Genomic DNA, 12,160 nt, shown 5'->3' on the forward strand with positions numbered 1-12,160 from the left:
CTTTCTCCAAGGCGCTTTACAGAGATTGTGCATTACATTCACACATTCATACACCGATGGCTGCGGAAACCATGCAAGGCACCAACCAGCACATCGGGAGCAATTAGGGGTTCAGTGTCTTGCTCAAGGACACTTCGACACTAACTCTGGGGAGCCTGGGTTCGAACTGATGGATGGACAGACAGACACGTCACAGACAGACTGACAATTCCATCCGTAGTAGGACCCCAATGCAAGCGGGGCTAAAGAAATAATCTTTAAACACATTAGTATATGGCATAGAGCAGTGATAGCTTCTCTTATCCCGGGATGTACAGGCTCTGCCTCAGAATGCACTGAGAGAAGACTCCTCATGCATAGAAGGAGGCATGAGGTCAGTCCGCTGCCCCCCCAGGTTGGCAGAGGAAGTGTAGCGCCCAGGATTACATTAGATAATTGGCACTGGATGAAAAAACTGGGTTGCAAAATCGTGGGATACAAATTTAAAAAAAATGCACTGAGAGTCTGTTGGTAGAGGAACAGGATATACAGAGTACGTAGTGAAAACTCCTGAGTCCTGCCAATGTAATTTTGTCCTAAGGACACACACACACCTTGACTATGACAAATTACATGCATGTCTCCATTCCACTCTCCACTGCCTGAAACTGATCCAGCTGGCAAATGGGGGAATGTGACAGAGAATATACAAAAAGGCCAATCCACATTCTCACCTAAATAGAAACATATGTTTCACAGTTCTTGACATGGTTGTGGGGGAGATGTCAGAAGCAAACAAAATAAAATGAACAATGACCTACACCGTTTCCGTATTGATTACATATTAGTTACTTCAATGGGTTTCATATGGAACCCCCTGGGGTCTGGCAGGGAACCCAGAGCACACTTGGGGGAAACCACTGACCTATTATAGGTGTTTTTCAACCTGGGTACCAGGACATCCAAGTGGCTCATGAGATTTACAGGACATTTGCATTGCGATATAAAATCACTCAGTTGAGAACGAGTCTAGGCCTGTGATAACGAAATGGAGTGTTTTTCCTAGCTCAGAACCAGTGTTTTGAAGTAGACTGCACATAATCCCTCCATCACATCACGATGCATGATTAAAGGTTTATCATATCGGAACGATATTTACTTTAAAATGCAGAAAATGATAAACAAACAATAAATGCTACAGTTCATCTTCCCTGCATTGGTTGTTTGAATTGTGCATCAGCATAGGCCAGGCCTAATAAATCAGATACTAATGCAGTGTTTTTAGTCTGCTTCTTTCATTGATCGATTTAATAGTTTGCTAAATAAGTACAAAGGTACAATAACGCCAAGGGGATAACACAAAAAGCCCTGAGGGCTTGTTTCCATTGTGGTCCTGTGTATTAAATTCGTCAAGAGTTTCTGCACCCAGAATCACACATGGTAAAACCTTGTACTGGAAAGTTGTATTGCAACATATAAATTGATGTCGAATTGTCGATCGATTTGACCATGCAACAAACAAACAAACAAAGCCCTAACGACCAACAGTGTCACTCTAGGGAGCCGTTTTCTCCATTCCCTTTACTGTTGTCCAGCATTCCTGCAGCAGAATGAGCACTGTGTGGTGGTGGAGCCAGGCTGTCAACCTTGGGGCAGCAGACGATGCAGCCTTGTCAAAGGCCCTTAGTCAGGGCTTTTGGCTTGAGTCATCATGGTGATTTTCAAAGGGTTCCTGCTCTCTGTGCAGTGCAGCAGTACACAGAGCGAACTCATGCGGCACGCAAACGCAGAGGAGTCCATCCCAAACTGGTTTGTATTAAACATGGGTGTCATCACTGCTTCTATAAAGAGACCAATGACTAATCACTTATTAATCACATAATCACATCATTTCGTCATAAGAAGATCAGTGAAAAGAGCTCACAATAAGTTGTGACTCGTGACGCACCGTGAGCTTGTAGATCTGCTATTTTAGCAATTGCTTGAAATGTTATATATTTTTTCAGCTGCAATGACATGTCCAAAATAGGGACGCCCGGGTGAAAATGTTTAAATACCCCCCGGCCCAGAACTTCCATGGTATGGCCTTCTATGAAGCTACAGTTCAAGTAAAAGAATGAGTGAAAGTCAAATGCAAGAAAGAACAAAGGAATTGGTGTGCAAAAAAACGCAATGAAATGAAATGAAGTCTTCTGGATTCCTGTCTACTTTATGGCTCATTCCATAACCACACCTCTCTCGTCTACGTTCTTCCTCTCCAATGTCACTTATGTCGGTCAATGACCCTCTGAATTCAATTGAGTTCAATGGGCCTCATGGGTAAACTATTTAGTATCTACACTAATCACTACAGCCTGGGAATAAGCACGGAACAACATGTGCTGGAAGAGCATCTCCATTGGGTATTTAATGATGGAAATGAAAAACAGAATGGAAAATATTACCTTACCACTACTAAAAATAAGATTCATATTTCTAATAGTTCCCATTTATTTTAATTGCACAAATAATATACAGTATTGAATTCTAGTATTACTACTGGTCAAATGCTAGTATTAGCAATAACATCCGTTTTATACACCTTTATTATTGCATTATGAAATAATTGTATAATATAACAAAAGTCAGTTAATGACTCACAAACTTTTGCATTTACTGTTGGTATTAGGAGTCATTAAAAATATGTTTTATTAATTGGACCCAGCCTGATACCATCTTATAACCCAGGCAGGAACCAGTGGGGATTCTGGGAAACTCTATAATCATGAATATCAACCTTCAAATATTATGCAGGACTGTCTGCTATGCAAAACTACATGTGCACTTAAGCAAAAAATAGACGTAGTCTACATACAGTACAATCCAGCGGGGGGGGTTTTCAAGTCATGCACAGAGTAGTCTTGTAACGGCTGATTACCATTTAGATGCGGCGTCACATGCGGTGTCACGCACAGAAAATAGCAGATCTACTAGCCTCGGAGACCGCAGGTGTTTTACAGATCTACAAGCTGAGTCACAACACAGCGCAGTACGGAGCATTGGAAGCTTGTAGATCTGACCTGTTTAGTTTAACTCAGGCTCAACATAATGACTGGTGCTTCTCATTAATTTGGAAATGGGTCAGACTCACAGTGAGGCACTTTCTGAATGAATACTCACAGTGTGTGTGTGTGTGTGTGTGTGTGTGTGTGTGTGTGTGTGTGTGTGTGTGTGTGTGTTTTTGTGAGCCAAATCGGGGGTTGGGGTAGTCTAATCTTCTCCTGTACGCGTACCATGCATAACAAGTAAAAGGGGGGCAGCAGGCACACACATGCGCAGCTGTTGCCCAAAACACTCTGGCTCTGCTGCTGAAGCTGCCTGGCCAACAACACTCTGGCCCTGCTGCTGAAGCTGCCTGGCCAACAACCCATGTATGAATGAGCTCCCAGCAGGCATTGTGTCCTGTCCTATTCTAATTCCAACGTGACGGGCCACTGAACGGCAGGCGAGGGAAAGGGAAGGGGAGCTTTTCAATGGGGTCAATGACCGAGAGTACTCCGACGGATGGGGTGACTTTGACGGAGGCAAAGGAAAAAAAAGGTTGCTTAAGGTTGACATGGTGTGAGGATTAGGGAACAGTCAGGTGAGTGTGTGGCCTTATAACACGATATGCACGTTTTCCATTAGGCCCTGCGGCCACAAACCACCCGTGCCCGGCAAGGGAGCTAGCCCTTCCTCCTTTCAAGATTATAATGGGAAGAAAACACTGCATTATGTACCACTGTACCACTGAAATCTTGAACATATAGTGTTAACATGCATGGCAAGCCTGCTAAAGAAATCCATAGAGCACAAAGCTGAGAAGAGAACTAGGCTCTGGGGGATTTATAAAGTGGTTTGTTCTCGCTTCTCCTTAGCTCTCTGCTCTTGTGCCTGCCTTGCACCACACACAAGCAAGCAGTTATGAGACAATGAGGCCCTAAATCCCACCCTTGTCATAAGGGTATGCCCCCCTCCCCCCTTGTTATTAGAGTATATCCCCTCCTCCCACTGCACAGCATAATATACACGGTGTACAGTACACACATCAACAACCCTTTTTTTTGCCCATTTGGTAAATAAATGGTAAATGGTGCATTTATATAGCGCCTTTATCCAAGGCACTTTACATAGATTGTGCATTACATTCACCCATTCACACACACATTCATACACCGATTGCGGCAGAAGCCATGCAAGGTACCAACCAGCACATCGGGAGCAATTTGGGGTTCAGTGTCTTGCCCAAGGACACTTCGACATGTAGCCAGGAGGAGCCGGGATTCGAACCGCCGACCCATGGATCATTGGCCGAACCGCCGACCCATGGATCATTGGACGACCTGCTCTACCTCTTGAGCCACAGTCGCCCATTTGCTTCTGTCTGTCTGTCTATCTGTCTGTCTGTCTGTCTGTCACATATTTGAGAATACTGAAAATAGAAGTATGAAGCCTATCTAACGTCAGCTCTCTTAAAATACCTAGAGGTCCAGCAGACTTTATCTAGCATAAGCACAAGCCTAGAGCCACTAGGAAAAACATAATCACAATCCCCACAACCCCCCTCACCCATACACATACACACCACTGTCAAGTGTGACGTCAAGAAGACCTATAGTAGGTTAATCCGTCTCCCAACAGCCTCCGGGCTGTCGTTGTGTCTGCTGCAGTAATAAGCGGGTCAAACAGTCCATGCATAGCAGCATGGAGGTGGTGTGACACTGGGTGACAGATGGATGCTGGCTGGCTGGGCTGGCTAGTGGCTACTGCGGGGAACAATGGCACGACACACCGACCTACTGCTGAACATCGCTTGACCACGAATAGCGGATGTTTTCTGTTTTGTACTGAATTAATCTCACCTTTCCAACAATATAAGTGAATAAATGTGTCTGAGAAGAACTGAGAAGACAAAATTGTTTGCTTGCGTGGTCGTCACGTCACGGCATCAATTATCAGGCAGCAGGGTCATCATCTGTGCCGTATTTTCCAGTGTAACTGACAGGGTCAGTCTGCGATCTGCAACTCCAAAATGCCAATATATTTTTTTATCAACCCAATCAACTTGCTCAGTTGTGTTTTTCCTCCTTTTCTTTTTTGTGTATGGCTCTTGGTGTACGTTTCCGTTATTTGTCATAACGGAAGAATCAGGAGGAAACAATAAACCACAGCCAAAACAAAACAAACCACGTCTGACGGTCTGACACCGCATGTCATTAAAGGACACACTACTGTGGGTAGCACGGTAGGTTAGCCCCGCACGGCGTTGTACAGAAGCCGGTATCCTATCGAATTTTGCGACCGCGTAAGGATGGCTGTTTTGTAGGCAGAGCAGAGCTTAGCTCTGATCCATAGCTCTAATGCAACGCATTCGAGCTATGGACCAGAGCTAAGCAGAGCTCTGTCTGGTGACTCTGTTCCATAGCTCTAATGCCGTTGCGCACATTAGAGCTATCGTCGGCGTCGGACCAGAGATACTCAGCAGCTACCTGCATGTTTTTTATGTTCCGCTGTCTGGGTAAAATTGTAGATATTTTTTTTGTCCTTATTCTCTCACAATTAAAATACAAAAGGCAATGAGAAATGCCCTTTCAAGCCATGTAACCTGAGCTAACTGCCTGGACAACTAGTTCTGGTCCTGCAGGGCAGAATCGTAGAAGCAGTAGAAGGCTATGGACCAGCGCTACTGGACAACATGCCAGCGCATTTGCACAGCAAAAAAAATGATCTGACCAATCACCAATTTATTAAAAGAAAATACGCAACCTTGAACCTACGAAAACAGCCACATATCTGTGAAATTTACAGTAACCACAGCAACCCTACCGGAGTCACACAATTCGACAGGTCGCCGATCTCGATACAACACCGCACGGCTACCCAGACTAGCTAACGTGCCTTATTATTATTACAAAAAGACAAGGCGCATTTTCATTTTACGTACCTTGAGCGCAGCTCCACATTGAAACATATCTGGAGAATTCACCGCTCAAAGAAACAAAGTGCGTCTGTCCGTACTGTCTTCTACTGTCGCTGTCCTTGAGAGCAGCAGCGTACTCCAGGCTCCATTCACTGTAACTGTGTGTGTGTGTGTGTGTGAGAGAGTGAGTGACTGTGACCGTGCGTGCGTGCGCGCGCGCGTGCGTGTGCTGACAGTAGCAGAGTGACAGCAGGCTGCAGTACTGCTGCTGACAACTGTCTTCTACTATACGAACGGGAGAGGGAGCTGTTTCTCCCCTGAATTTACATTGCTCAATTTAGTTTTGCTTGTGTTTGGGCCTTTTAATTTGCAGTCTGTGGTTGGGGGTAAGATGAGTTTGATAAATGTACTACTACTTACTGTGGACAGTATAATATGAATGTGTGTAATGCTTAGTCCTCGGGCAGCAGTGGATATGGGCAGTGGCGTGCACAGACATTTAGAGGGGCAGGTGCTCAAGTGAAAAAGGGAACCTTGTGCAGCTCGTGGAACCGGCCGGTTGAGATTTATAGATTTTGGGGCATAAATAATATATTAGAAGCTTTTTTTTATCAAGAATTGATCAATGTCACCATCTTCCACATACTGTAGTGTACACTGTACAAAAACAATCCTTCAAAAGGGCACATTGCTGTCCAGAGGGCAAGGGCAGGTGGTGCTCTAGCACCCCCTAGTGTCTATCTGTGCACGCCACTGGCTATGGGGTAGAGTGGCCGGATGGGTAGAGTGGCCGGATGGTAACCGCAAGGTTGCCAGTTCAAACCCGGGCTCCCCCAGAGTTAGTGTCGAAGTGTCCTTGAGCAAGACTCTGAACCCCAAATTGCTCCTGATGTGCTGGTTGGTGCCTTGCATCGTTTCCGCCGCCATCGGTGTATGAATGTGTGTGTGAATGGGTGAATGTAAATTTGCACAATCTATGTAAAGCGCCTTGGATAAAGGTGCTATATAAATGCAACATTTACCCATACCTTATTTTCCAAACTCCATTCCTTTTCCATAAATGATAAATACATATTTGTAATTTAGCCTAAATGGTTGATTGATTGATTGATTGATTGATTGATTGATTGATTGATTGATTGATTGGTGCGTGTGTGAGCGTGTGTGTGCGTAATGCTCTATGTCTCTTTCTTGTGCATGTATACAGCAGGTGACTTTGTTTTAATAAATGAAATAGGCCTACTGGAAACTAAAACTCTCAACTACAAGAACAAGAAGACCATCTTCTGAAATATTGGCTAATACTCAGTACAGTATAGGCTAGATCAGGGGTTTTCAACTGATTATGAACCAGGGACCACCACTGACTGAGAATCAACCTGGGGACCACTGCTGTGTTGGGAGGAGGGGGGGTATGGGTGTGGTGTGGGGAAAATATTAAACTCATGTTGCTGTTCATTGTAACTTACTGTACGCATGAGCGAGCAGACACGTGCCGACATGCGATTGATTATGGGCACATTTCCTTATAATGGTGACTCAACCACGCAAACCAGTACGGTTTCCCTTGAGATTCTAACTCCCTTTTCTGTGGAAGTTCTTGGAGTCCGACTTCCCAGTAACATCAACGCGTCATCATGTCACCAGGTAATTTACTGCACTTTTTCTCAACTTGTGGTCAATACAATAAATTAAAATACAAATCTTCACTTTCCTACATTACTAGATGCATGGTCAGGGACCACATGCAATACCTTCACAGACCACCAGTGGTCCACGGACCACCAGTTGAAAACCCATGGGCTAGAATGATCATGCTCATATTCCAGGAGAGTTACAAATCTACACCTCTAAGTGACATTGTTCATCAACCCAGACCCAACCCTATACTAAGCCTTTTAGGCATCACAAGTTGATGATGTGTACCAGTCCTAATTTGGGTCTGTTTGGTCCCAAATTACCCCAAAACACCTTTTTCAGGAAGCTTGTGGACAAATGCAAAGTAAAATGCAAATATTAATGTATTACAATTGTGTTCATAATGACACAAGTATGACATTTAGCAAAAGTGGGGAAGTAGCAAGATAAGATTCTGGGGCTTGATGCTATTCTATTTTAGATTCCAGCCACAGCACAGCAAGTGTATACATTTCAGAGCAGAAAGGTCATCCTGGCCTGGGCTGAATTGAAAGCTTGAACATGGGAGGTTTTCTATTCTAGGTATAAGTGAGGCAGTGATATTCACCATAAAGTGCTGGAGCATAAACCGATTTGATGATAATTTGTCAGTTAATTTTTTTGTGTGTCTGCATGGGAATTTGTGAGTGAGTAATTTATAATGGCAGCAAGCTCCAGAATATTATTTTGCTATTTACCCCATATGTTTCAGGATACTCAGAGATTCACACACATTTTTAATTTTTACCAATGAATTTACAAAATGTTTCCAGAATATTTAACCCAATTTTGAGACAGTGGTGAGCTTGTAGAATGTAGATCTGTTCACCCGTTTGGTGAAAAACCACTTATGTTACAGATTTTGTGTAATATTATAAATGTTTTGGAAATGTTTTTTTTATTAACTAAATCAATAGCCGAAAACAATGCATATAAAACCTTGTGTTTTCATTGTGATACCTAATTAGCAACTTCAAGTACAATGTACAATGATTATACAATGATTCCATTTATACAAGCCAGAACGAAACCGATTGATCATTCAAATTAACATGCTCCAAAAATGCATGCAGCCCACCCACCACCTGACCACTTTAAGTCTTCACTAGCAGTCTCCATCAGGGTTAAACTGGACTGTTTAGAGGAGGAGGAGCTGTGCACGAGGAGGAAGAAAGCTATCATGGCTGACCCTTCAGAAGTACATAATGGGACGACTGAGCATAGGGTTTAATCTAATCTGAGTTCCCAGAAGTTCTCGCCAGCTCTCGCATATACAAACGGGAGGGGCGAGAAAACACCCCTTGGTCTAACTGGGAGTTGTCTGCATTCTTTAATTGCTGCCCTTGCAACTCTCTATTTACATTGACAATACTGTACTGATTGTATGTTTACTGTATATTATTGTACTGGGTCTGGCACTGTATTGATACTGTTTTTCACTGACCATTTATAGTTCTGAAAACAGCCGGCGCTCCATGTGGGAGGCCCTTGCTTAGTTACAATCAATCAATTATTATCAGTACACAATAGTCAAAGATCACAAAACCCAAAACCCAAAAACCCAAAGGAAACCCAAAGCACAGAGGACACATCCGGATTATTCGTTATATTATGGGAGCACAAATAATGACCTTAAATAATTTAGACAGTGTTGTACATGTCCAGTAGATATTTGGGTTTCAGTAACTACAGGAAAATGTAACAAGGGACATTACATACTGTGTATGAATGATAATACACATTGGTTCTATAAATTGAACCAATGTGTATTATCATTCATGTAGTATGTTAGTATGTTTCAGAGAATACCCCCAAGAGGGGGTAAGCTCCCCAAGTTGCTATCCCAAAGAGAAAGCAACTTGTGGAGCTTACCCCCTCTCGTGGGTATTCTCTGAAATGTAAAGATGTAGGCCGGGGAACCATGATTTGTTTAATCATGGTTGCCATGATCATGGCATATTCATTCAATCTAGCTTGTACGAATTGTCGTTTTGTGTTCACTGTTCAGACATCCACACTTTTAAACATCTTTTTGTTTGGCTATGGTATATGACTTTCCACTTTCCACAAGGACAGGTAAGCATGTATTCTTTGAGACACAGACCCTTATGGGTCTTATGGAACCAAATTTGGAACGTTGATTTTACAATATAAATTGTAAAATGCCATTAAATGGGGGTCCCTAGACTAATGCATGTCAAACTGGGGGTCCTTGAAATTAAACGGGTCGAGAATCACTGCTAGAGCCATAAAAATCTCCTCTTATGGGGGTCCCTGGCATGTCTTTTCAAACGGGGGTCCGCGGGCTAATTAGTGTCAATGTGGGGGTCCTTGACATGAGTTTGGGAACCACTGACATACAGTACGTGTATTTCGGGGCGCCAACTTTTGTTTATACCAAGCTAACGCACTTGGCGCGAGCCCTTCAAGTTCAAAGTAGTCAGCTGATTGATTGATTGATTGAAATATTTATTAAAGGTATATTCAGTGATTTGACTTAATTCAAATATCACTTATTTTTTCTTTTTTTCTGGATAATCCTCCCTACTATAGAGTGTGCTGACCATATAAGGAGTTCCTCCCTGTCCCCAGTGAGCCCCTGGGGTCAAAAAACCCTAGTTTCAGTTTTGGTGGCGGGTGGCAAAGCCTTCATCCAATCAGGATGAGTGGGGCCTTCCTCCAATCATGATCGAGTGGGGGCGGTCCTTGGTGCACGTGCTGTTGACCTGTTGCACTTCCCCCCACTGTAGAGCGTGCATGTGCACATTTTGTTACCGGGGCGGACTGGGTGGTTTTCCAAATCACCCAAATCACTGAATGCTCCTTTAACAGTTTGCAGAATTACAGTACATTTCAAGCACAAACTCAATACAAAGGCTGTTAACTGTGAGTGGACGACCCAATTAAGCATTACACTTGTTTCCAATAGGGTCCACCATGTTCAATTCATCAAAAACATTTAGAGACGTACAAATAGACACTTCTATATAGACAAAGAACAGAACAGGAATTCATCATAATGGAGGTAAAAAGGGAAAAGAAACATATACAGTGAGGGAAAAAAAGGGGTGGGCGGTGGGGGGGATTCACGTTCAGCTCCGTTCATTTGTTTGTTTTCCTTGGAGGAGCTGCGTTGGGTCCCCAAGTCGGCTCCGTGGCCGTACCTTGAGTTGGCTGTGTGGCCGTGACCGTCTCTTGTGTTGTCCTTGCGTTGGGTCCCCAAGTCATTTAAAAACTGAAAAGTCGATAAAACAACAGTTTAATGAAATTAACAATGAAAACTAGGAATTTTCACCAACAAACCTGACTTTTGACGACTTCTGCACTGGTTCCCATTGGTTTCAACTGACTGTTTGGCCCTATTTCAGACCACGTCCTGAATGAAACGTCACATGTGACGTGATGCATGTGTAGGCAGGAGAAGTACCACACGGAATTGCAATTAATAAAGCTTTTGTGTTTGAGCTTATTACCTGTCAAAGGATGTAAGAAGAATTAGCGTGTGCACCCCGTCCACATCTATAGTTGGCTTGCCCTTGAGGGACAGCCAGGTGGAGCGGTCAGGGCTAATGATGATGAGTGAACGAATTTGTCTCTAAGGGTTGGGGGCCGTCAGTGTGCAAAAAGAGGAGAAATTTGTGGTTAGGATTGAGCATTGGTTCCAGCTGCAGAATAGGCCTTTAATATTATTTTTTAATCTGGTTTGAACAGTGATTAAAATCTGAAACAAAACCCAGTGTTGGAAGCTTTACATCTTTGTTGTGCTTAGAATCAGGGAATTGGTTGTTGAATTCTTCTAGTGAGGAGTTTCGTCTGAGGTGAAGAAATGGTCCTGTGGGGATATTACGTTTTAGGTGACTGGAATGGTTGTAGCTGAACACACTGCACACACAAACTGGGACCACCAACCAACCTGACTAAGAATCAACCTGGGGACCACTGTTGTGTTGTGATGGGATATGGGCTAAGATTAGTGCTTTCGCAACAGTTGCTATGCAATGCATCCCATGTCTATACATTTCTCAACGGAATGTCCACAGACTAGTTGTCCATAGCATAACAGACCTGTTTAAATAATACAATATTTCAAAAGTCCATCAAATGTAAAAAATAATAATATTTGAATTAATAGCTAATATAAAAGACTGTTAAGAGGTTGATTTGATACTACGTGCAACAAAATAAATCAAGCCCAGGCATTATTTAACTGAAAACAAATGAGAATAGGAATTCCTATATCACGGTTACCCTTATTCCATTCTCTTACTTTATCCAACGTTCCATTAAACTCAGGTTAACTGATATATAGTACTAGAGCAGACACATAATGGCATGATTATATGGGCACATTTCCTAATAATGATGACTCAATCAGGCAAGCTGGTACTGGTACACTTACCCTACTTGACATTCTAACTGCCTTTTCTGTGGAATTTCTGAACCTCAGACTTCCCAGTAACTGACAACATTGACACACTTCCACAGAACATATTGCACAAAAGTTTGGTGCACTGAGATACAAAATCTACATTGACCACCTGTTGAAAACCCCTGGCTGTAATAGAG

The 12,160-nt window shown here is 43.1% G+C and overlaps 1 protein-coding gene across 4 annotated transcripts in view; it reads right to left on the reverse strand.

The window, feature by feature from the left end:
• Positions 1–6,084, reverse strand: part of gpam (glycerol-3-phosphate acyltransferase, mitochondrial) — a 44,096-nt gene extending 38,012 nt beyond the window's left edge. For all 4 annotated transcript variants that reach the window (XM_079492444.1, XM_079492443.1, XM_079492442.1 and 1 more), the window contains exon 1: positions 5,942–6,084. The gene's annotated coding sequence lies outside the window, so the exon portion shown is untranslated. The remainder of the gene's footprint in view (positions 1–5,941) is intronic.
• Between the last annotated feature and the right edge of the window lie 6,076 nt (positions 6,085–12,160).

The sequence above is a fragment of the Electrona antarctica genome, assembly GCF_951216825.1.
Source record: "Electrona antarctica genome assembly, chromosome: 22".
Taxonomy (NCBI): Eukaryota; Metazoa; Chordata; class Actinopteri; order Myctophiformes; family Myctophidae; genus Electrona; species Electrona antarctica.